A 25,776-nucleotide genomic window follows, 5' to 3' on the forward strand; every position below is an offset into this window, starting at 1 on the left:
AGGTTAGTTCCACACTGAAAAGTCCAATGATAGAAGACACAGCTTTGGCTGTGGAGCTTTCTTTTGCAAGAATAAGAGGCATACAGTACATACGGTGTAAGGAATTAATACTACTACTACTTTTGCTTTTAAATTGTCTCCTGAAAAGAGAAGATCAATGACTAAGATAAGGTGCCCGAATCCATTATATGCAGAACACTAGTGCTACACAGGTAGTGTAAACAATGGGGAAAAGCAAATGCATTCAAATTTCAATGGTAAATAGTGTCTTTAAATCTGGTAGCATTCTATGCGCTGAAAATCAAATCACAATGCCTGACCATTTCCCCTGTAAGTGTTTCTCTTGCCCTCACTTGGTTTGTCGCTGTTGTGTGTTTACCAGTACTGAAACCATCAGTAAGCACACACACGCAAAAGTGTCAATTAACCTTCTCAGCACGGCTTTGGAGAAGATGAAAGGACACCAGAACACCCAAAGAAAACTGAGATCCAGGTATAACCACAAAGATATGTGAATAATGTACACACTCCACCAAAGAAGGTGATCCAAGAGAAAACAGGACACAAGAGGAGTGATGGAGCAGCAATAATTATGACTCACTGTTTATTGTTAACCGAATAATTATGCAATATCAAAGAAGCTGACAGACAATCTTTAGTATGTGCATCATGAATGTTTAAACTCAAAGTGAATGCTTGTGAAGAGAATGTGAACTGAGGTCTGCCAATCATCGGCAAATATAGCAGAGCACACAAGAACTACTAGACTGTTCAAGATGGCGTGCAATTAAATAGCTGTTAGGTGCATACCTCTTCTCCATTTACATAGTGTTAGCCATTTACTGCAATAAGCGATACAATGGGAACACAATGTCCTGTCTTTTGGGATAGTATCAGCTTTTCAACTGAACACCCATTTCACAGTTCTCAGTTATCATTTATGAATGTGGTGCTGAGCTGCACAAGCAATATCACTTAACTATCCGTAGTATGTGAAATGATGGTGGTGGCCTGAGAGAGAACTATAAATATAATAGCCTTTCACTTAAATGTACACATTCTGTGACAGGATCAGGGATGTGCTGCAGTCCCATAAAACATGATATTGCAGTTAATATAACGCGTGAGGTTTTGCTCGACTTAAAAAAAGGGGGGATATTTTTCCCCACTCACTTTTTTCAGAGCTGTGCATGTTTACTGCTGATACTGTAAACACGGGGTTAGATCTCCAGCTGGAGACTTCCTTAACTGGAATGATTAAAAATGTGCAGCCTTCATACAGCGAGCTGAATAATGCTGACTAAACACCACCAAGTGCTGAGTACCCAAAGGCCAACAGCACAGAGCGTTAAATGTAACTGAATCACGTCCACGTCGAATTTTCAAAGTTTCACGTTTGTATCCACCAGGTCTCCCAGGGGCAATAGGAAAGTTCGCGAGGAGCTCTGACGGAGAAAAATAAAGGTCGCGCAATTATATTTAGAGCTCAGGGTTTGTTTTTTTGTGACCCGTAATTATTATAAGTAGGAAACATAACTTGGATCGTGGTTTGCATTACTAGTTTGTACTATACTGGAACATTTAAATGTAATCTGAAACTCCCGATTGAATGACATCAGTGGAACCGCTGGTTCCCGTCCCTCCCTCCCAGTGACATCACGAAGCCTCTGCTTTTTTTGTAAGCACAGTACTGTATAGTGGAGACTCACAAAGGAGTGATATCAGAAGTACCTGCGTTCGAAAGCTGTCCCTAGTTGGATGTATTCACCGTTAGTTATCAATTTTTACTTCGGTAAGTAAAACGTGGTTTTCAGCTTTTTATTTCTTTGTTTCTTTTTCAATGTGCTTTACGTGAGCGATCTTGTTTCGAAAAGTATTGGTAAAGATTTTAAGGAGCACATTTGTTCTGTACGGTTTGTGCTAAAGGTTTTTTTTTGTTTAGTGATACAATATAACTTGGGGACTGAATTGGACTGGTACTGTATTCTAGATGTTTAGCGAGCTAGTTGCAGAGAATTTTGACAACCTTCGTTAGCACACATTAATGGTGGTTTGTATGTGTTGGTGGGGATGGTTAGGACATTCTTAATCGAGAAAACTATGATGGCTATATTTTTAGTTTTCTGACCTCCCCATTTTCAATTAATTTAACATCAATATAAAATTATTATTTGCTGGATTATGTTATTATGTTAATTGATGAATTATCTGAATCTCTGGGTGAACATAGGTATCCAGTGTGGTTATTCGACTACTTAATTCATTGTTCAATTGTACAGATTAATAAATCTATTTAAAACATTATCAGTTTGAAAAGTTACTTTGATGTAGAAGTGTGTGTGGACCTTGTGGGTTGTATTTATGAGCCTTTTCGCGTGCTTCTAGTAATGTTGGGAGTATGTGACAACATTGCGTCCACGTCTAGTGTTTTTGTACTGTAGTAGTTTTAAAATTAGAATACGCATGTTTTTTTTGTCAACTTAGTGATTCTTCATCACATTACGTATTAGGAATGTATAGCTTGTTGATATTTTTAAGATCATTCCAACGTGACAAACCTCAAGTGTATGTAATTTGTTTCCATGGCAGTATACAGAAGTTTTTTTCCAGCCTACTGGTGTAAATTCCGTTTGGAATTCGCATGTAGCTGAGCGACTCCATGCATACTTGGCCTCAAATTTGAAACGTTTTAAACTATGCTCCCAGAATTGTATCGTTATTTTTTTAAGTGAAACTTGAAGGCTTGCTTTTAAAAGATAACTTGGAACTGTTTTATAAAAACCGGACTAAGGCTGACGTTTTCAGAAAATAATAATAATAATAACAGCAAAATAAATTTGATGACATTTCATGTACAAGCTGCAGCACGATGTGGACAATTCAGTGAATTATTTAAATGAAACACTTTTGGTGTTTTGTTCACAGATCGGGCTATGCTTTACTTAGTCATGTGGTTGATAAGAAGTAGTCCCTTTTGAAATTCTGTTTTCAACCTCCTGCTGAGTTAGTTGTCCGTTTTCAATATTTTGTGTAGTCAACAAGATGTGTGCGGGGTGTAACGCTCAGACGAAGCTGTTCATTTCGGTTACTGTTGAGGCTACTTCGGTTCCTAGGTGGCAGTTAATGGTTTACAAGTTAATGAAAATGTTAAAGCATTGAAATTAATTTGGATTAAGCGGCAAAAAAGCTTATTTTATGTAGAAAAAGACAGTCAAATGCTTTAATTAAAACGCTCTATCCTTTTTTGAACCAAAACGAATAGATTCTAAATTTAAGGTAGGTGAAGTATTCAATAACAGTACGATTATCAAGTTTATTTCTCTTCTTGGATATCAATGATTTAGATTTTTTTTAAACCAGTTAGAAGATCTCATTGCAATTTTAATTTCATTGTTTCCTTAAGAACATGTTTGCAAATGAGAGGAGGCTTTTCAGCCTATCTGGTTTAAATAGACCTCTCCCTCCCATGTCATTAGGAAACAATTGGTGTGATATTTCTATTTGCCATCTGAATACAACAGAGGGTAGCTCAATAGCTGTGCCCCATTTCCCTAATCCCTAGATGCAATCAAATGGTAGGATACCTTTAAGGATAACCTTATCACTAATAAATACTATTGTTACTAAATCAAGACAGTGAGGAAACCCACTTAATTTTATTTCTGCGGCACTGAGAAGTGTAGAAATGTGTGTAGCACACATTTTATGCTCGTTTGCTTAAAACACATTAATTCTTAATATTGCATTAGAGTGCCATGCACAGTATGTTTTATTTACAGAGTATGACTTCAAACTACATGCTTTCATATAGCCACTGAAAAACAGCTCTATCATTTCATCCTGTAAGTGATTTGTGGTTTAGATAAAATGTAAAAAAGAAAAAGTCATCCCGGCTTTGATAAACCCGATTTTTTTTTGCTAGAGTGTCCTAGATGATTGAATAGATGCATTGTGTAATGAATTAATGTTTTATTCAAATCTACACCTTGAAAGGGCAGATTGCTAAACCCTGGACAGCAAACTAATTCCAGCTGACACACAGGTAGTGGAGAGAAAAATAGAAACACCAATGTAAAGTCACTTCAATATGCTGTTGGACCGCTCGGCATTGCCAGTACAGCATAGGGCCTACCCGCATCTGGAGTTTTGCAGGAGTGGTGAGGCACCGAAACTCTATGAGAAAGTCAATTCATTCAAGTCACACCTGGTTAAGGGAGATGGTAAACACTGTCTTGAGAACTGTTTTCCAGTCCCAAAAATGCTTGATTGGATTGAAATCTGGTGACTGAGAAGGCCAGGAGATACAGTATGTATGACATGACATCAGTGACATGTTTATCAAATTATTGAGTAACCACACATGCTCTGTGGATGGGATGGAAGACAACCCTCCCTAAGGGGAAGAAATAATAATAAACTTTATTTTATATAATGTCTTTACAGGTGGCTTCTCAAAGCACTTTATAGAATGACAACAACAATGGAAAAAAATACAACAGATGCACAATGAGAATACAATGAGAGGAGACAGTAGATGGGGATACTTGAGACAGTAGGAGCAGAGGCATAAAGAACTGAGCCAATTAAGTAAAGGCCCTTCTAAAGAAGGCGGATTTGAATCTAGATTTGAAGGAGTTTAGGGAAAGTGACTCTCTGATATTTGTAACATAGGGTGAAGATGATCATTCGATTCCATTAAACAGACATTAGCATTGCCTTCTAAGAGAATGAGTGCACCCAAACCATGCCACTGGACTCACAAATGTATATTTCCAGGTTTGTGCACTTCAGTTCAACTGAAGTATCCCACTATGATGAACCTGTCTGCTTGCACCTCAGGTTGAAATTTACAGTCAACTGATCAGCAGTAGCTCACCCGTTTTGCCTTACAGTTCAAACTGATGCATTGTACAGAAAGATGAATTTCCACTGACTGTTAACTTTTTCTAATCCTATGCAATATTGCGTAACAACCTGCAAAAATGTTCCCCTTGTATATCCTTCATGACACCACCTCAGTTGTTTGTGAAACATTGGAAAGTCTAGGTCACTCAATTTCCCGTGTAATGCACCCCAACAATCACCAGTCTTTCAAAGTTGCTGCAGTCTCATTGTGCAAGACAAATGTATTAATCATTTAATAAGACAACATTAATCAATTCTATTGAAACTGAGATAGAAGAAAGAACTTATACACGCAGAATTTCTTTGGCCTCAATCTTTGGCTTAAGTGTTCTCCATATGTAGTTTATTATATTTCTGTCCTGTTACTGTCTTTATATTTTGTGCATTATATACACTCAGAGTAATTTGGGTTTATATTTCTACTTAAGCCCTTGCCTTCTAAGTTTAGAAGAAGTTCTAAGTTGGCCTATAACACCAACAGTGTTGGTGTACAAAGCTTTTCTAACACGCACAAAGGAGTCCCTAAACTATATTTTTGCTGGTAAGGTAGTTTATATGTTAAGTAGGATTGTATGAGGAGACAGAAGACGTATAAAGTTGAAATACTGTAGCTTTTAAAACCCAGTTGTGAATATTAATTATCTATGTCAGTATTAAATTACACATATGTAGGCTATATTCTAACATGGCGTTTGTTGGAGTTTGAGTCATTAACCTGTCTTTATACTACTTGTGTTTAAAATATATTAACTGTACTTTAAATGGAGCCTCTGCAGAGATCAAATTGAACTGTTGAGTCTAGACAAGTTTGTATCATTTGTGGATATATGCTATAATGCTGGTCACTTCCTTTTCCATAGTAATCCCAGTATTGACATAGCAGAGTGCAGGCCTATATGCCAAATAGCAGCCTGTCTCTCAAGCACTGCCCAGCTGTGAGAGTCGACATCTTGAAGGTGTGTTCAAGTCCTCAGGGAGTTTCCCAGGAGACATGCAGCCTCTGTGCTATGCAATTATGCATTGTTCCTTACTGGAAAGTACGCTTGTGTTGGGAGCTTTCAGGCTCATCCCACAGAGATCTGATTGGAAGTGAGTATGTGCTCTTGAAGTGCACACTGTTTAGTAGGCTGGTGCTCTTTTGGGAAGCTGTGGAGGGGGACAGGGGTAAAAGAACAAAGGGGAAAATTGGTCAGCTTTTAATTACAAGTAGAAATCTTGGTCACACTAGGATATGTCATGTCTTGGGGTTAGACTTGCAGTAACCAGACACTGGGCCTCCTGACCTCCAAGTAGATCCTTTTTTGGGAGGCTGTTGTTTTTCATGTTTGTTTTTTAAACAGGAACCTGCGTCATTTAACTGGCTATTTTTTAGTTTAAAAACATAGTCTGTGTTTATGGTATTTGAGCATTAAATGTTGAAAGACAATAAAAGGGTATTTTTTATAGCTCTAAAAATAGCAGCTTCTAGCCTTTTAAGGCCTGAGGCAGTTGTTTGCTAATGGGTTGGGCTAAGCACTGACATATGCCATTTGTATCATGACCGGTTTTGTGCAAGGATGCATGCTGAGGATCAGTTTTACAGAGATGTCAAGTCTTGCACATTAAGTGTGAAAAACACACATGTCACTCTTATCCTGTGCTCACTTGCTTAACTCTTTAAATTACATGACATTCTCCTCCTGGACAGAGTGGTCTTTATGGGAAATGTAGAAAAGAAAAGCTTGCATAGAACTCCCCCTTTGGAAAAGTGGTTTTTGCAGCAGTAGCATTTCCGAAAGGGAATAATGTAGTAAAACTACTCTAATGAGTCTTTCAAATATTCTTCCGTTTTAAAAAGTTTTAGTTTGTAAGTTATGGGGGGAAAAAAAGAGAGGACCATAAAGAAGACTTGTTAGTGATAAGATTAGGCAAATAAAATTGTCAAGGAATGTTGTCACAGTTTCCACTTATCTGTGTGGATATGCTACGGCTGGAGGAATTGAATCTCTAGATATTAATATAATAAACTAGATATTCCACAGTAGGATGCACTGTCTTTAATCACCTTCTTTAATCAATCAGCAAAAAAATTGTTTGAAAAAATTTTAGTTTAGTCTGATTCAGACGGCTATAAATATTTTTTTTCCTTTTCCCCTTGATAGAAAATGAAGGAAATATTACACTTAATTAATTTTCAACGTTTCTTGGTTCTTTGAGTTGTCATTTTACCATGTTTGTGAACAATTAGAAGAAGGGGAAAATACTTGGAAAATAAATCAAAGTAGTGTGGGCCTCATCTTATAAACCACTGAGCGTGATTTGCAAGGTGAAACTTGGCCGAAAAGAAATGTTTGTCTGCGGGCCCCCTGTACACCGCACGAATACTTTTGAAAAAGCAAAAAAGAAGTTTCACTCTTGAATTTCAGGCTATGGAGCAATAAATTCCACTCTAAAGAACAGTCAACTCTTGGCATCCTTTGCATTGGCAGTGCTGTATACTAGACCCAGTTATGCTAGCTCTAATCCGTTTGTGTTTCTTGGGGTGGATATCTTAATCTATCAGAATCACCACGTATTGTAATCTAAAACTTTTTTTGTGATACAGCTTTCAGTAAAGCAATTCAAATATACAGTACAAGGCATGATACTGTATATTAAGCTATTGGTTAGCTATCACCTATACAAAGTAACTTAGATTTATAAGCTTTTAACCATTTGGGGATTTGTGCAGAAATAAGGTAGGAGAGATATTTTGCTCAAGAATATAACCGCTGTGTCCCATCTATAATATGAAACTGGACGTCCAGGTAGAGGTCCCAGTACCCTAATCTTCATTTAAATCAACTTCTAATCCAGGCAGTAAGTCATTCTTCTTTGTGCTCTTAATAACTTCAATTTCCTCTGTTGCCTTCGATAGCCCTAACAGAAAACAGATGGGGATACTAAACCTTGGTTTCAGAAGCCGTCACTTTTGTAATTGGTCATATTTTACAAAGTAGATGGTTTGTAGTCCGAAATCTGAATGCTTTTCATCTATACTGGTTCACTTGTGCTCCGCAATATTTATTAGTACATCCCATACTAATTTATACTGCAACTCGGAGAACCGGAACAAATTCTACCTTAATACTTATTCAGTGTGCTTTGTTTTTTTTAAACACAATATTATAAGCACAAAAAACTGTAATTCATAAGAACTGTACTAAATGTTAGCTTTTATTGACCTGATTTATATAATTTGGCTACACAAGTGATACAGAGATATTGTCTGTAGCTTTGAAATGTACCAATAATGCTGATGGATTTCTTGAAACTAATATCTAAGACATGTTGTCACTTAATTACGAAAACATCACCGACATGTGGCACGCCTGGAGGATTCTCAGTCTGTGTAAAAAAAACTGAGTGGATAAATAAAAGCAGCAAAGTGTCATCTCCTTCCTTTTCCTTTTCAGGTTTCAGGTTGTAGTATATTTGATATGTTACCAGTCAAGGTTTCAGATTCCTCCTCAGTTCTCATCTGATTTCTTCATCTGTCAAGATTTTAGCAGTGACATCAAGCACTCTCTGAGATTGTGACAGATAGTAATTCACAGACAAGCAGCTCTCTAGGCAGCACATTTTTTTGTATGCTGAAACTCTTTGCAGTTATCACAGTCAGCTTTGTTTTTTCATTGGCTTGTGTTGCCTGCAAACACCGGTACTCAAACTCCCAGGCAGTGGGGAACCGAAAATCAATTCTGGATTTCATGTTAACTGTACTTTGGGAACAACAGGTATTGAAAGTCTTTGTCTTTAATGTTTTCCAGAGACTTAGAATTTATCCTTTTATATTTGTTACTTCTGTTTTTTTTGGTGCCATACAACATTGTTTAAAAACACGAAATAATCTTAAAAAATTAATAGTTCTATTAGTATTTCATTTTTCACAAGTATGGCTTCCAGCTGGATCTAATTAACATTGCATAACTGATAATGACCTTTGACTGATTTTATTTATTTAACTGCCTCAGGCTTTGAGTTCTCAGGCTCATGATACTTTTAGCCACAAGCTGTTCCATAATATTTGTCCTTAAATAAAGATGAAGATTTCTATACACACCAAGTATTTGGATGCATATCACTTTGAAAGTTGAAATGTTAGTACCAGACTCCCATGACCAGAAAAAAATGTTTTTTTAAAATAATTGTGGAAAGTTTGAATGTGGATGCTGAGATAACACTGGTTTCTGAGCAAGATAGTTTTCTGGAAAACAGCAATATTGAGTAACTACAGTTAATGTGTAATTAATTCTGAGCAAAAGCAGTCCAATTAAAATACTTTACTTTATTAGCAGAGGTACTTGCCAGAGGCAGGATACATGATGGATCATGTGCGTGTGGGAGTTCATAGCACTACTTACCCTAAAAGCTGTCTTAAAATGGAATCATGGGTCTTGACTGGGCCTGTCTCCAGAGATTTTGTTAAAGAGTCATGAAGTCGTATTCAGAGCCCTGGTATGTACAGTAGGTGCTGAGTAAAATGGCCTGGGATCATATTAAAAATGTTCTGTGTGTTGTTTAATTCTTTCAATCCTTTCAGCACAAATAACCTTTGATATGTGAAACGTTTTTGATCTGTATACCAGAATCACTTCATTAATAGAAGAGACTGTTGTATCTTTTAGCTTGGTTCCAGTCACTGATTCACAAGGTTATGTTTAGTTGCTGATCCTCCCCAGCACTGTCACATGAACTTCTTTGTCATTGGTGACGTTCTTGTCCTTGAAGAGCTTTTTTTGACCCAGTGGTGCGAGGAATGACTTCCTCGTTATCACCAGCACCAAAAAAACTTCAAACAATGTCCATAGGTCAGGAAAGCAATGATGACAATATTCTGGGATCAAAGGGAGGCTCTTGTGACCCACTTCATTTTGGCCCATGAAATAGTAACAAGTCTAACATACTTCATGCTTCTAAAAATAATACTGGAAACAGCAATATGCATAAAGTATTGCAGGGCATTCAATAGAAATATCAGAATGTATAAAACATTGAACTGCAGCTCCTGAAGCTAAATAACATTTTTATGGAGGAAGTGACTTACCTACCAGCTCTGAGTGACATTAGAACAAGTAATAGGTTTATTCCATGATGAAAAAAAGAAGAAAGAAAACACAACGTTTCGGCCATGGAGCTTCTTCAGGTGTGTCACAAGAGAATGAAGAGCCTCCCTTGATCCCAGAAGACTGTCATCATTGCTTTCCTGACCTATGGACATTGTTTGAAGACCTGAGTGACATTAGACAGATAGCAAGCAAGGACATCTTTTGAGCATTGAGTCTTAACTTAAAATCTGATTCTTGAAAGTGGAACAATGCACACACTATTTAATCAGATAAATCAATTTTTGGTGAACCTCAAGTGCAGTCAACCCATGAATCACAAAGTGCTGAAGGTACTTATTTCTTCTCATTAATCATATGATACCATTGTTATTGTCAATATTATTATTATTAATCATAATAATGTTACTAACATAATTACAATAATGTAAACAAACACCCTATTTTTAAACTAGAATGAGGCATAGCTTGTTTAAAAAGGCCAAAGCTGGGGGGGGAACTGGGAGGCAGCATCCTTTAATCACAATAGAGAAAAGAATAAAGAGTCAAATCTGGCTGGAGTTCCTCATCAGGAAGGCATTTCCTTTTCGTTTTCCCTCCTCAGACGCTTCCTGCCTTGGGACCTGCCCTCCCAGCTTCGTAAACACAAGCTGAGCTACCCCCAGGAACGGCAGGAAGAAACATCATACCACCCCTGCAAGACCACAAAGCATGAGAAATTCCATTTGTGACCAAGTATTAATGGGTTTTAATCGTAAAGCTTGCACAACTTTAACTCATGTCAAAGCTTTGCTACAACTTAAGGAATCATTCAAATTGTGTGTACAGTGCATGTCATAGTGTCCAAATAGATAAGAGCTTTAAATTAGTGTAGCAGAGGGATTAATAAAACAATGACATATGGCACGAATAAGGCAGTGGTCAGTCCAGGCAACCCTAGGGGGTTTTAGTTTGGATAAAACTGGATAAAGATTTAATGGGGAGAGCCAGAAAACACCAATGCCTTTTCACTGATATTTACTTTTGCATGCAATCTCATTTTATAAAGCAGGCTGCTGGTTTCGTCAGCATTTTGTTACAGTACTGATGTGGCAGTATTTGTAAAATTGTAAAATGAGGACGTTGATATAATTATGTAATTATTTTTTTCATGGCAGGGAATGAGCACTTAAATATTTTAATATAGCTTTTTAAGTAACCTAAAACACTGGTCACAAACTGTTTGTTAGGACTTTCTTATTGATCTTCTAAGAATTTATAAAGCACATGCTTTTTTAATACAGATTGTAGACTTGTTAAAATATTTGAATATTTTTGTTTTGCAGTCTTTGAAACATCTTTCAATATTTTTTTTTCTGTAAGTCAACTCACAGTCAACACCCCGTTAATTTTTCTTGGATTTTAATTTAAGCCCCAAGAAAATATTTTAGATTTTTAAAAAATTATATAAAATGTTAATTCAAATAGTATATCTATAACATTTATTCAATATTTATAAAGGTACAAAAATGTATATTGAAGAACATTATTAGGTTGTTGCCAACATTGCATTACATGGGAAAATGAAAAGACCAGAACCTGCACCTGCTCTGTTTCTTTAATTAACGTTTGTAGAAATTAGTCGAACCAGGACCAAGAGTGGGAAACAATTCCATTGTATGTCCCAGGACATACAATCTTACACGCAAGATTGTAGGATTTAAAATTATTGTGCTGAATATTATTATTTAGAGCAAGTAACAGCCATATGAATATTACTTTTTAGAGCACACAACTGCAGTATTCAGCATATGAGTATAATGAGTAAAACATAATAATAAATGAATTATTATTGGAATATCCATCCATTTTCTAACCACTTCCTCTGATTCAGTGTACAAGGCACAAGGCAGGGTACACCTGTAGACACAAACACATTCCCACCAGGAAGAGTTTTCCCTGAAGCCAATTCATCTGCGATGTTTTTCAGCTGTCTGGGGGAACTGGAGCACCTGGAGAAAACCCACACAAACACTGAGAGAACAGAGAAACTCCATACAGATAGCACCTCAGGTCTGGATTTGAACCCAGGGCCCTAGGGCTGCATGGCAGCAATGCTAACCACTTCACCACTGTGTCACCTTATTAGGGGAATATATGTTATAAAGACCTTTTTTAAGATGCTTGCTTTTGCCTGACTTCAGTGGATTCTGATGTTTGTTTGTTTTTCCCCTGGTATCTGTGAAATGAAAGATGGGAAGCCATAGAGATGCTTTAGTCAGAAAGCGAGACCACTTTTCTTTTAGCCATCTACTGTATACTGATCTCCTTGCAATGCGTGATCTTAATCAAAAAGAGCACTGGAAAGAGTATAGCAATGATGTTGTTTTGGGTGATTCTATCTATATTTAAGTTCTTCACAGTTGTGCTTGTTTGGGTTACCTATCTGTTGATACTTAGTTTTGATCGATGTTCTTTTGCATTTGGATCTTTAGACAGGGTATGATCAAAACTCTACAAAAGAATCTGCACAGATAGGAAAGGATAGGATAAGCAATTTATCCTTCATGTGTAGTCTTTTGTTCCTTTTTTTATTTAGAAACCATCATTGTAAACTAAGTGGCTATTCCTTCGTGTATGAGAGTCTGCTTTTTTCATCATCTTTCAGGAGTGCCTTTAAAATTTTGCTTTCACCAATAAATTCACATCCAACAGCAAAATCTGTAGGGCAGTTTTTATTCCCATATGCTGCAGATTGTTTTGATAATTTGAGATTTCTACTAGTCATAAATTCTGACACACCAACAGCCTTTTCTAATATGGGCACTGCAGGGCTGTATACTTATATCTTAGATATTTTGATTAGCACAACTTTTGTATAGGTTAGAGATTAGGTTATTAAATAATTAAGTTGTTATTATTACAACTTATGTACTTATTGAAACTTGTTTTTCAACTACTGAAAAATGAGCTTGGATGCAGTTATGTTGGGTGAAAAGAGTTTATTCAGAAAATGCAAACAACATTTTAATTGTAATTATGTAATCGATCAGAAATTTCAATTGCATGATTCCTAGAAAGAAAGGTGCAGTCTGCAGTTGTTTCAGGAATTATGTAATTAATTAAAGTGTTAAAAAATAAGTAGTTAATTTTAGGTCACCACATGAAATGGATAAACGTCATGCCATATCAACATACAATTAACAAGTGCTGTTCAATGAAAACCATTAAATTAAATGTTAACAATGAGTGAAAAAGATGAAATGCCGAGTTTTCCTTCTGTATTAAGTTGGTTTTAGGGTTATTTCCAGCCTTTAATGATATGCATAGTCCTAATTAAATTTGTGTGTGTGCAGTCTGTAACATTATCGGTTAGATGCTATGTTTGTTTAAACAATACAGTGAAACCCATTGCCTTATGTATATACAGAATGCAGTGTATATTAACTGCAGTTTTTCAGAAATGCAGCCTAAATGTTTATATTTCTTGCTGATATCTTAACTGTCAGGTTTGACCTTGGTGTGCTTTCTCTGTAGCATGCCTGAACTGCCTTTGAGAGGAGCGATTGATCTGCTTCCAATGAGTTCAGTTATCGGAGATAAGAACCCACATATAGCCCAGTCCTCATTTACAGTTGACATATTGGCTGCAGAGGCAAAAAGCTTGTCTTGTTAATGCAATTTAGCAAGATATGAGAACCAAAGCAAATGTCAGGACAAGGCTTTTTTCATCTTCTGTGACCCAGAAGGAAGAAGGCCAATATGGTTTTGTCACACAGCAATATAATAACTTTTACAGTAGCCCTTGGGATGGTAAAATGTGAGAAACAAGCTCACTGAACAATGCAGACACACTGATGACAGACTAATAATGCATTTCAAACCAATGAATTTGCTTCTAAATAGACTATTTAAATGTTGGCACAGGCAGACCTGAAGGCAACAATGTTGTGTAATAGGTTTCTAACAGGTTACTCACTCTCAGGCCTTTTCTCCTTTTCTCCTATCCCAGAATACTGATGCCTTTCTGTGGATTCTCAGATAAAAAATAGTTTCTGCCTCTAATAAGTTGCAAAAGTTAAATTAATCACTAATTATAAATGAGATGCATACACATAAGGCAAGGGGAGGACTCCTCCATATCCCTCCGGACTGGAGAAATATATACTTTACAAAACGATTCAGCATATTTTCTTTTCTGTTCATTTTGTGGGTTTGGCCAAATCATTGCTCTGGAGGAAAGGCATTTAAAAAATAACTCACAAACTTATTCTCACTGTAAAAGTTTTGTTTTCAATCATTAATTAATGGGAAGATGACTCAACCTCAGCCTTTTTTTCTGCTTTCAGAAAAATACTGTGAGGAAGGTATTCATTTTCAGGCTATGTAAGTAAAGAAACATTGTTCTCGGAACAGCTAGTCCCAAGATGCTTTTCTCCTGCAAGGTCGTAGCCGTGGAAACTGCACAAGTGCCAACTGAAAGGACCGGGGCAGGCATGAACTAATAACCATTAGCGGAACTGCAGCTCAAGTTAATTATTGTGGAGCTCCGACATTGAAGATGGATTTAGATGCTGAAAAAAGCATTCATGGTTTTGCTGATATTGAGTTTGTGTTTAAAGCAGAGTTTGTGTTTAAAGCCTGATTAAATTACTGACAGGAGAGTTTATGAATCTTAAACTAGTTTTTTAGAGTTTTCTCTAAAATAGAGAGAACTATACTTTTAGAAAAAAGAGATGTGAAATTAGCGTGGTATGGAATTGATTTATTGGTGTAAAGCTATGTTTGTTTAAATTAACCGTCCTTGTCGCATGAGTAGGTAGTGCACAAAGACATGTGATCTCCATCTTGGGAGGATGACAGATATTTTTGTTACAATTAACATGCTCACAAACACTTGATCTGGAAATTAATGTTGTCTTTCTTCTGCATGGAGAGAACGGCCTTTAGCCTTTAGGAGATTTGAAGTTGCCATCTCAACAATTAATAAGTTATGTATTTTGGACCAAACTCATAGTAAATTAACACTAAGTTTATTCTGTTTTGTTTTCTTAATTAGCCTTAGGTTAGCAGGTTCCAGAATGTAAGCTCAATTCTCAATCTGTAAAACTGCTTTGGCTCTGAATGCTTTATGGTGAGAAATAGACAGTATAGAGACTATTGTTAGACAATTTATTTTCACCAATTTCTGTTTTTTGAACAATGGTTCCAATGTTTTGTATTTTTGAAAGATATACAATACATTGCCTTTTTTCCTTTCCTTATACAGTAAACTTGTCAATGCCAATACAGTAGAATGAAATAAGGGATTCTAATGGAGACTTTGAACTACATGTGTAGTAAAAGACTATTTAATATTGTAGTTGCTCCCCACAGAAACTTTGAATCTAGAGACAGTGCTCAGTGTTCTGAGCTCAATCAAGGCTTAACTAATATTTAATATAGATTTCCATTTTTATGATCCTGTGAAAGTCAGTTGTTAACTTTGCCTGATTCGGTTATTTTTTTCTATTTGTAACAATTTCACACAGGAAAGAGTACAGCATTAAAAGCTGTGGAATGAGGTCCTCCCCATATGGTTTTCTTTAAGAATAAAGAATGCAGTGGATACTTTGATTCAAGGGAGCTGCCACCATGACTTTAGAAAAACGGCACCAAATGACTTGTATTCAATTCTAAATCATACCACAGAGATCTGACTAGGATCACTGCTCTTCCTAACGTACAGTATATTCACCCATTTTCTAACTGCTTTATCCAATACTTGGTTGTGGGAGAGCAACAGAGGCATATCAGTCCATCGCAGGGCAGACACAGACATGCACACAATCACACAGGGGCCAGTTTTCCCAGAACCCAGTATGTCTTTAGGCTGTGAGAAAACTGCAGCACCCAGATGAAACCCATGTGAACATGAGGAGAATCCACAAACTCCATGCAGGTGGTAGAGCCCAGTACCTCAGTGCTGTGAGGCAGCAATGCTAACCACTGTCTCACCATGCCTCCCCCTATTTTTTCTGTTATAGTTACTAAACCAATCACGTTTTCAAACAATAGTAAAAAAGTAAGATTAGAAAACACTTGCAACAGCAAATGAAATCCAGAAAGATTTAGATAAGAATAAAGACTGGGAAAACTGCTGGCTGATGAAGTTTGCACTTGCAGGCAAGTGCAGTATTACATGCAGGTAGCAAAAATATAAACTATCAATACAAAATAGGAAACACTAAGCTTGAAGAGATTACTCATGAAAAAAGAAGCATTAAAAAGCATAGAATGTTAGGATGTAAAGTTAAAAGTGTAGAATTTGTCACAACGCTATTAAAATTGTGTAGGTAAGACCTTGTTTAGAATGTAGTGCACATCCTGGTTACCATGTTATAAAAAGATATTGCAGTTGGCACATAGAAAAGCAGCTAGATACATTTGAGGGCTTAAGTGTATATTTTATGCTGACAGTCTGAAGACACACAACCTAGAGGACACAAGTCTTTCACCATGTTTTCAACAAGAACATATGTCATACTAACCTAAAGGACTCTACTGCGCTGAGTGTTCTGTTGCAACATTGAAGAGGTCTGCTGGTTCAATAATGTTGTGGGATGCATTTTCCTGACATTTTTTGGGTACACTCATTCCCTCAGAAGGCAAGGTCAATGGTAATTGCTATCTCTCATCTTCAGAACTTTTGTGGTTTCCCAGTGGTTTCATGAGCATGATGTCAACGTTATCCATATGTTACAGCCTTGTCATTCAGCACGTCTGAATCCAATCGAATATTTATGAGATACTGTAGAATAATGCCCAATGTTCTACCTACTGCAACTAGGCATGAGTTGATTGACTTTCTTCTTGAAAAATGATGCTGCATTCCGCCCGCAGAATTCCAGATGCTATACCATGGTGCACGCAGGCTGTACTGACTGCATGAAGTGGTCTTAAACCCTTTTAAGTCACTTTGCATTGGTGTTACCAATTTTTGTGCACTGTCTCTAGGTTCTAAACTTGTCAGAATAATGAAGACAATACCAAACACTTTTCTACATAAGCTATCTGATATGATCATGGGTACTTACCTTTTAAACTAAAATATTTTCACTTCTTTTGCCTTCATCTGTAAAACCCAAGGTATATTAAGAAATATATTTCTTGTAGTAGTAGTGTCAGAAACATGGATAGTTTTTCCTGAAGTTATGTTGCCAGGCAACAACCACTGAGCCTTTTTGCAGAAAATAAAAAACAGACATATGCTTTGGTTTACTTTTTCTGCAGTGTAATGACTTCATATACACTGTTTTGGTACTAATTGGTTCAGAAATAAAAACTACATAAACCTACATCCAGAGATTGGATCAGTTAACTCTTCACTGAAGCGATCTTCTTGAAATATACTAAATTTACCTCACATGAAAAAGAATAATAAGACCAAGTTTATGGTTAGTGTGAAGGAATACACTTCATTTCTATGGATTAATGTACTGTATCGACTATAATCTGTATTAAATTTATTTTAAAAGTATATATAAATAGGAATATACTCCTAGTTAGTATTAGAAATAATAAATTGAAAAATGTCACAAAATGGTAATTCACAGTAAGTTGGTGTCCCTCAGTGCTGTGGAATAATTTATAATGCACCAAGTCAGCCACCTGGGTGTTTTATTGGTTTGGCATTGGTTAAAGAATGGTAGTGTGCATTTCAACAAGTTGTGTAAGTGAACTGTGTAAAGACTTTACAGTGCATTGTGAGAAGCAAAACAGATTCACAAAAAAGGAGGTGTTCTTTAATAATAATAAACTTTATTTCATTGCACTTTTAAAGGTGGCTTCTCAAAGCACTTTACAGACTTATAACAACAATAAAAAAATATGCATGATGAGAAAACACAGTTAGAGGAGACAGTAGATGGTGGTACAAAATACAAAGTTTGAAAAATGGAATACCATTGAAAAATTGATTTTTTTGGGAATACCGTTTACATTTAAATCGGTGAGTTTTGCAAAGATTCCTTTCCTTTGTGGGAAAGAGCAGGGTATGCTTTAAGTTATAGTTTTAAGCAGATTTTCTGACGCAGCTCCTGTCAAAATGTGTTAAAAGTGACAGCATTGTCTTGCCTTGGGTTTAGAGTGGATAACAAAAGATAATGTGAAAAACAAATGCCAAGGACTGTTTATAATGAAGACATGTTAACCTAGCTTGTGGTAGGTTACTATATGGACATTAAATAAAATTAATTTCTGAAACCAGGTAAAAGAGATGCATTAAACTGCAAGATTACCTTTACTTTTGTTTTTATTATTATATAGGTTATAGGTATATTGATTCTAATGCTATTTACCTTTATATGCCTTTATACCTCACAGTGGTCCACTTCCGTTCCCTGAACCGAAGAAAAATGGCTATAATGCGAGAGCATGTTTTGCTTATCTCCAAAGTGCAAGAAGTCTGCTTTGAAAATGCAGCAACAATGCAGTTTAATACCAAGGCTAGTAATGGTATAACAATCTAAATAGTAAACAACTTTAGAAAAGTAGTATCATGTGTATTTATACTATATTAATAATTTCAAATCATCACAAAACAGACACAAGAAAATGTTTTCTTAAGCACATATACAGGTATATTCTTAAAAATAGCTGCAGATAAAATGGTACTTAAAAGCTTTTTGCAAGTCCATTTAGTAAAGAGGATGTTACAGGTTCACTAACAGTGAAGCAGTAGAGAAACATAAGCTCATGAAAAACGCCACACAAAAATAGTTTTGAGAATCCCACGTGGGACTTGATGAGAATAAAATGTGTTCATATGAAATTCATACGCGTGGCTTAGTGTTGCTAAAAATACACCAGTACTGAATACAGATTAATATTCATAAAAATCAAAGTAGGTTATTATCATTGATTAGGAATACTGAAAAGAAAGGTCATTCTCTTTTCACTTTCACTTTCTCTTTCTCTTTATGATTCAATATGGACAGTTAGCAAAGCATAAGAGATTCTGTGAAGAAATATGCGTCATTAAGTAAAATGGGTAGATAAAATTCTGAAAATTCCACATGTTCTTTATTGCTGCAAAATATTGCCCCTCATCTCATTTATATTTTTGTGTATACATCCGAATGTGTCTCTGAAATACATTTTTAGGCAAATGTGTTTGTTTTAGTGACATGATAATAGTTGTATCCTGGTGAAAATCTCTTTATGAGACAGGGACATGTTTTCGAGACAAGGAAGTTAATACTAGACAAGGAACTAAATCTGTATATATAGTATAATCATACAGTCAATATAATCATACAGTAGCTATATGATTATATTACTAAAGAATATTTTGAAATGCAGTTTTTATTTTAGAATATAGGCTGTAGTCTTTACAGTGTATGCCATGGAAAGTGTTATAATCTTTTTAAAGTCCTATAAACAGCAGATCTTTTCAATTTTTTATGTGCTCATCGTTGGATGATTTCCAAAGATGCATAGTGACGCATTTAGTAGGCTTGTGGTCTACGAACATGGTCACAAGGACAGTGTGATCAGCTTTCTCTCAGACCCAGTGGCACTTAGTCACAGCAGGTCATCATAAGATTGGAGATTGCAGCTCTGGGAAACTATAAGGCAGTGAACACAACTGCAAGTTGTATTTAGATGATTTTGAATGCAGAAAACAAGGTGGTAATTTTTTTTCACATTTTTGTGAATGAATTGTGTTTCTTAACTGTATCTATTTGTGATTGTGCTGGACACTGACTTCCTGAGGAATAAAATTGTCAATTCACCAAATGTACAGTACTAATTCTCAAACAATTTTTTGTGTTGTGAATGGAACATTTGAGTCATAGACTGTACACCTGTTTGTTAAATAGTCACACATTAGAAAATGTCTGTATGATACTGAAATGACTTTGTTTACTGTTTTGGCTTGCTGCTTTTTTATGTAGATGGAGCATTAAAAAGATGTTCTCTCCAAAAATACTTTTTTCCTGAAAAAAATGTTTTTGCTGTATTCACATTCTTGTTTTGGAGAAAGGAGTAGATTATGTCATACAGGATGATGTAACCATTCACCCCAGCATTTTCTTTTTGGGTCCATGAAAAATTACCCTGACAACAACAGACAAGAAGTGGTAAATACTACAGATTAAATGTGCTTCCCTTGGAAACCTAATATAAATGCTTATTGTTCAGTAATAGGTATTAGTTAAAAAAAACATTTTGAAGAAATTATAGGTGTGCCCAGAGAAAGAAATATTATAAAAATAAAAAATTAAGTTAGGAGAATGTTAGGAGAATGTTAGTGCTCTAGTCTCTGTGAAATGTCCCTGCAGTGTGGAACTGATTTTTAAATACTTCCTTTCCCCCAACACAGCATAGAACAACCCATAAATATTTCATTTAATATTGCATATCTATCCAAAGAAATCCTAAAATATGCAAATTCTATTGTACATATTTCTGAAAAACTATTTGACACTAAACACAAAATGTATAGCAGTTCCAAATGTAAATAAAATCAGATTTCCTTAAAATGAGAGAAAAAGATTAATTGTATCTACCCAACATAAGTAATTTAGTGAGGAATTAGCGTCAGGACTCCATGCATCACTCAGCAGAGTAGAAACAGTGCATTTGAAAAACAGGCACTGTAATGACAAGTTTGGTTTTGTTTAGAAAAGACTTGTGTGATCCTACGACAATATGACACAGCGGTAACATCCCTACTCTTTTTGAGAATTGCCCTGGGATTTTTAATGACCACAAAGTGTCAGGACCTTTACGTCTCATCCAAAGGATGGCGCCTTTTTACAGTATAGTGTCCCCATCACTATATTGGGGCATTAGGACCCACACTGACTGCAGGGTGAGCACCTCCTACTGGTCCCATTAACACCTCTTCCAGCAGCATCCTTAGTTCTTCCCATGAGGTCTCCCATCCAGGTACTGACCAGGCTCATACCTGCTTAGCTTCAGTGAATATCCTACTTCAATATGCTTTTGCCTAACTACATATAGATAATAAATGCTACCATGTTACCTAAAAAAGCAAGAAATTCAAATGAGAACTTTATCTAAAAAATAAGCTTATCACTAATGTGTTTGTAGTTTCTTATCCTATCTTATAGGGTAAAAGTAATTTTTCCACTCTGTGTGTCTGGGTATCCTTAATTACTGTAGAGGCACCCTGAGGCCTCTGGTAGGAAACCCTCTTTGATGTCTAGTTGTACTGAACTATGCCACATCCCTGTTAAAGAAGACCTCAGGGGACTGTTACAGACAGCATACAAGCTCAATTGCTTTGGTTTTGCCTGATTCTACAAAAAATGTTTTTATAGACAAATTAGAAGGAAGGGCATTTAGTTTTTATGCAGCACCAGTTTTAGAAAATGCCAAATTTACAAGTAAAGCCTGGGTTTAGCTGTGATTGATTACACATAGAATGATCAACACCAACTTGTTAAGAGCTTTTTTTGGAGTATACTTTGGAAAAGTAACTCGGTGAGTTTAGTAGTGGGGTAACATGCATGACTTAAAAATCTTTTCATCGCTACAAATGCATTTCATATTGAAGTAGGAAACCAAACAAAAGCAAAATAGAGTTACTGATATACATTTTCTTAACTTTATGTAAATGCTGATTTATATAAACAGAATAATTTCTTAATTGTTTTAGCAATTATCTATTTGACATTGTAATTAAAAGAATTGTATTATTGTGATTGAATTTGAAAAATAAACTGTGTATATCATTAAGGTGCATATGTAGAAGTCTTCAGTTGAAATAGGAAGAGCTTTTCAAACGACCAGTTGTACAGTTTTGCTGTGAAATGTAGATATGTTATTGGGGTTTCATTTCGGGCTCTAAAACTGAAAAACAGCACCTCAGATTAAAGATTGACAACTAAAGTAAGTATGAGTGGCAGGTGTGGGTAGTATAATGTCTCGATTAAATGGATTTCCAAAGGTTAACTCTGTTTGACTTGTGACTAGTCCTGTTGTAGACTTCAGGGAAGGAAGTTATGTGACTGAGATTTTTGATGAATGTCATCATTTTATTTCAAAATGATGTCTGTTGTGTTCATCCCGCTGCCTACCCCCTTTCACAATAATAATGTGCAGTGTGTTATCAACTGCATTAATGTTGATTTTTTTTTCTGAGAAAAAATTGGCAGTTCTTTTCCTTTTTCGCTACAGATAATGATGCATTTAATCCAGCTGAATCCCATTATTAAGCACACATGGAATGAAAAGAACCTTAATCCAACATTCTGTTATAATGCCAAAAACTATTAAAAAGGTTTACCTTATAATATTTAAGATATCCTTGTAAACACAGTAGTATTTGACTATGTTTTGGATGAGGCACTAGTGCCTTTATGTGCAGGTGCACAAAAGAAATGCAACACTTTAGTGGATTTAATCAAAATATTTTTAATGTAGGTATTTTACAAAATCACTGATTGATTGTGAGCAAAAATACAGATCAAAGAAAGTTATGATGTACAGTGTGATACACAGGAAAGCATCACAAACGTAACATTAATGCAATCCTGGTAGCTTTGATGCATAGACCTGATGTGGGATGTTCTGCTGTTCTCCTGGTGGCACTGTCGCGAGCTGGTGAAGGTTGACCAGTTGCATTTTTCTCCCGTTGATGATCTTGAAAAATTGATACCATAAAACTACTGATTGAAATCAGGAAAATGTCAAGTCAGGAAAATGTTTTAAAGACTGCTGTATATCTGATCAGTACATTTGTCCTCAGTGTGTGTCAAAGGTGTTTTTGTGTTAAATATTATTTCTCCCTACATCAGCCTTATGCCTTTCTACAGGTTGGATTTAGCAGTGTGGATATAATGGTCACGGCAATACCTCTACATACTCCAAAACAGTTTTCATCATTGAATGAAACATTCCACTGGTGTCTCTTCCACCATCTCAGGTATCTGATCTACATAGGAAGACAGTTTTGTACCTTGTCAGTCAGTTGTTGGTTCTTAACAGCCTGGAAGCACACAGATCATTTTCATGCAGGCAGCCACTCCATAGTCTTTCTGCTAATGCACAGGTTAAATATTTCTTGATTCTTTTTTTTTTTTTTATTGTGTTGCTACTGCAGTCTTTAAGCCTTACATGAACGAATCAGATGGATGCAAGTGTTCTGGGCCGGTGTGGCATCAGGACATGGACTTTGCCAGTTTCTTGTTTTCTCTGGAATAGTTTCCTAGCTACTTAAGCAGAACATCTAATTCTCCAGGCAGCTTCTATTCATTATCTTCATTACTCTCTTGTTGTACAGCCGTATACAAATTTTGCTTTCCTTATGTTGAAAAAAAAATGTAATTTCTAAAGTTATAAAGATTCCTAATCAATTTTAACTGAAAAATCAGATACTGGGCACCTGGTGGGTTTGTGTAATCCCATGATATGTTATCCCAAGGCCTAATAATACTCAGTAAACAAACCAATCTGCTTACTATTTAAAAAGTAAAAAGGGTTCTCCACAGGAATTTGAAGTATGATGGCACAAGTGGTGGATGCAGAGAGAATTAGCAGGTGGAGGTTTTTTAACATTTACAAGACTGATGGAGGCCATTTCCTGCAATTTGAGCATTGTGTTTTGCCAGCAGTTTAGAAGCATGACAGCTTGAATTCACACAGTATTTACACAATATGCTTATTAGACAACATGACAACTCATGACCTGTTTTAAATCATACCCAGATGAACAGGACACAATTCTTTCAAATCTAATATTCCAAATGTGAACAAAGCAATTTTTCTTATTTTTGGCTCTGGTGTTTTTGTTTTCTGTTTACTCTACAGCTGTTCTTTAAATACTGTTTAAGTGTTTGAATTCAGCACCCTGTTACTGTCGGCAAATATGAATGTCTTTTGCTTGCTTCCTAGATTAATTTCTTAACGTTGTACCACAGATTGCTTGTAAAACTGGATGCCACGATGAAATAACTGGAAATCCATTGCTAATCGCTGGCAGTTGCCAGTTTTATTTGGCCAAGTTAATTTTCCCAGTTTTTTTAACCATGGAAACACACAGGCAGTTTGTACTTCCTGCCACTTTTACTTCAACGTATCCTGTTAGATAGTCTCAGTAATGTCATGTTGTTTGCCTAACCGCTTTATGCCATACGGTTTTGCGGGAAGCCGGAGCATACCCAGCAAGCAACAAGCACAAGACAGTGTACCCCTGGACGGGGTGCCAGTCCATCGCAGGGCAAGTGCAAGCCAATCATACATGAAGACAATTTGGAGGCCACGGTAAAGGCCAAGGGGGGAAAGTTGGCCCGACACCAGGATAACTCCCTACTCTTATCGATAAATGCCCCGGGATCTTTAATGACTGCTGAGAGTCAGGACCTCGGTTTAACGTCTCATCCGAAAGATGACTCCCACTAAAGGAAAGTGTCCCCGTCACTATACCGGGGCATTAGAACCCACACAGACCCCAGAGTGGGCCCCTGCTCGTCCCACTAACACTTCTTCCAGCAGCAACCGTAGCTTCCCATGAGACCTCCAATCCAGGTACTGACCAGGCTCAACCCTGCTTGGCTTCAGTGGGTAGCCAGTTGAGACCTGTAGGATATAGCTGCTAGCTAGTATCAGTAATCACTATGTAAATTCACAGGTACTGAAATGCAGTACCTTCATGAAAATCATTCCTATTGCTTTGTTGCTTTAGTGAGTGGAATTTGGTTGGTTTGTCCTCTCTCGCTCTATGCATCCATTATCAGTAAGCATTTTTCCTAGATGTGGCATGCAAACCAGAGCCTATCCTGGAAACATAGGGTGTAAGACGGGACTTCACTCTGGATGTGATGCTATTCCGTCACAGGGTATGTGCACAGGAGTACAGTTTAGAGACCTCAATTAACCTAACCAGTATGTCTTTGGAAGGAGGAAAGTACCAAACAGAAACCGACACAAACAGGGAGAATGGTCACACAGAATTGAAGTGAGATGCAAAACCTGTGATGCAGTGGTGCCTACAGCTACACTACAGTTCCACCCATGTTTGTCACGTCTGCATTTTATGTTTCTTGTTAAAGTGATGGCATTGCAGAGAGCATTGTTCTGTGTTTGAGCCCAGAGTATACACTTCATCATTAAAATAGTCAGAAATTTAAAAATAAGAACTAAACATCATTTTTGAGTATTACTATGACGATGCTGTAACCATTTTTTCCATTCATACCCTCCACCCTGTATTATTTGCATGACCAATGAGCCTTAATGTAGAACTTGTTTCCATTGTGCATCAGTATGGTTTTGCCTTTCTGAGTGTTCTATGAATGAGTAATTTTTTATGCAAATGTTTTTGCTTGCAGTTACAGAGACTAATTGCAACAAACAAGCAAGCCAATCGGTGTGTTTTTTTTGTAGTTGAAAACAGAACGTAATAACATGGAAAATTAATTCTTGTTTGATCTATTTTTTTTATTCCACCTGGACAGTTTGTAAATTGGATTTTATGTCATGTATGCCTCCTGGAATAATAAAGCCAAACGTCTTTTCTTTCTATATATGATTTCTGGATGAAGGGTGCTTGGCCCCATTGTGTCATCTAAGATTAAGAAATATATTTTGAAATTTTGTTTTATAATTAATAACGAGTACAAAGGCTCGTCAAAGTATGCTAAATGTACTTTAGGAAGTAAGGAGGACTTCTACTGCAATTTAATGTCATGGTTTATGAATTAGACAATTAGAACATTAGCGTTTGTTTCTTATGAGTATCTTCTTTGTGGAATGTCATTGTTTTCAGTACTTTCTGACTTAATGTGAATAAGTGTAG

At 36.3% G+C, this 25,776-nt stretch overlaps 1 protein-coding gene across 6 annotated transcripts in view; it reads left to right on the top strand.

The window, feature by feature from the left end:
* The first annotated feature begins 1,693 nt into the window (after window positions 1–1,693).
* sh3bp4a (SH3-domain binding protein 4a) overlaps window positions 1,694–25,776 on the top strand; it is a 50,630-nt gene continuing 26,547 nt past the window's right edge. Inside the window, exons 1-3 of one of the 6 annotated variants that reach the window (XM_069196430.1) lie at window positions 1,694–1,792; window positions 10,594–10,724; window positions 11,959–12,041. The gene's annotated coding sequence lies outside the window, so the exon portion shown is untranslated. Of the gene's footprint in view, window positions 1,793–10,593; window positions 10,725–11,958; window positions 12,042–21,727; window positions 22,906–25,776 lie in introns of those variants that run through there. The other 5 variants (XM_069196431.1, XM_015359419.2, XM_069196432.1 and 2 more) reach the window with 5 other exon arrangements.

Source organism: Lepisosteus oculatus, chromosome 12 (assembly GCF_040954835.1).
Source record: "Lepisosteus oculatus isolate fLepOcu1 chromosome 12, fLepOcu1.hap2, whole genome shotgun sequence".
Classification (NCBI taxonomy): Eukaryota; Metazoa; Chordata; class Actinopteri; order Semionotiformes; family Lepisosteidae; genus Lepisosteus; species Lepisosteus oculatus.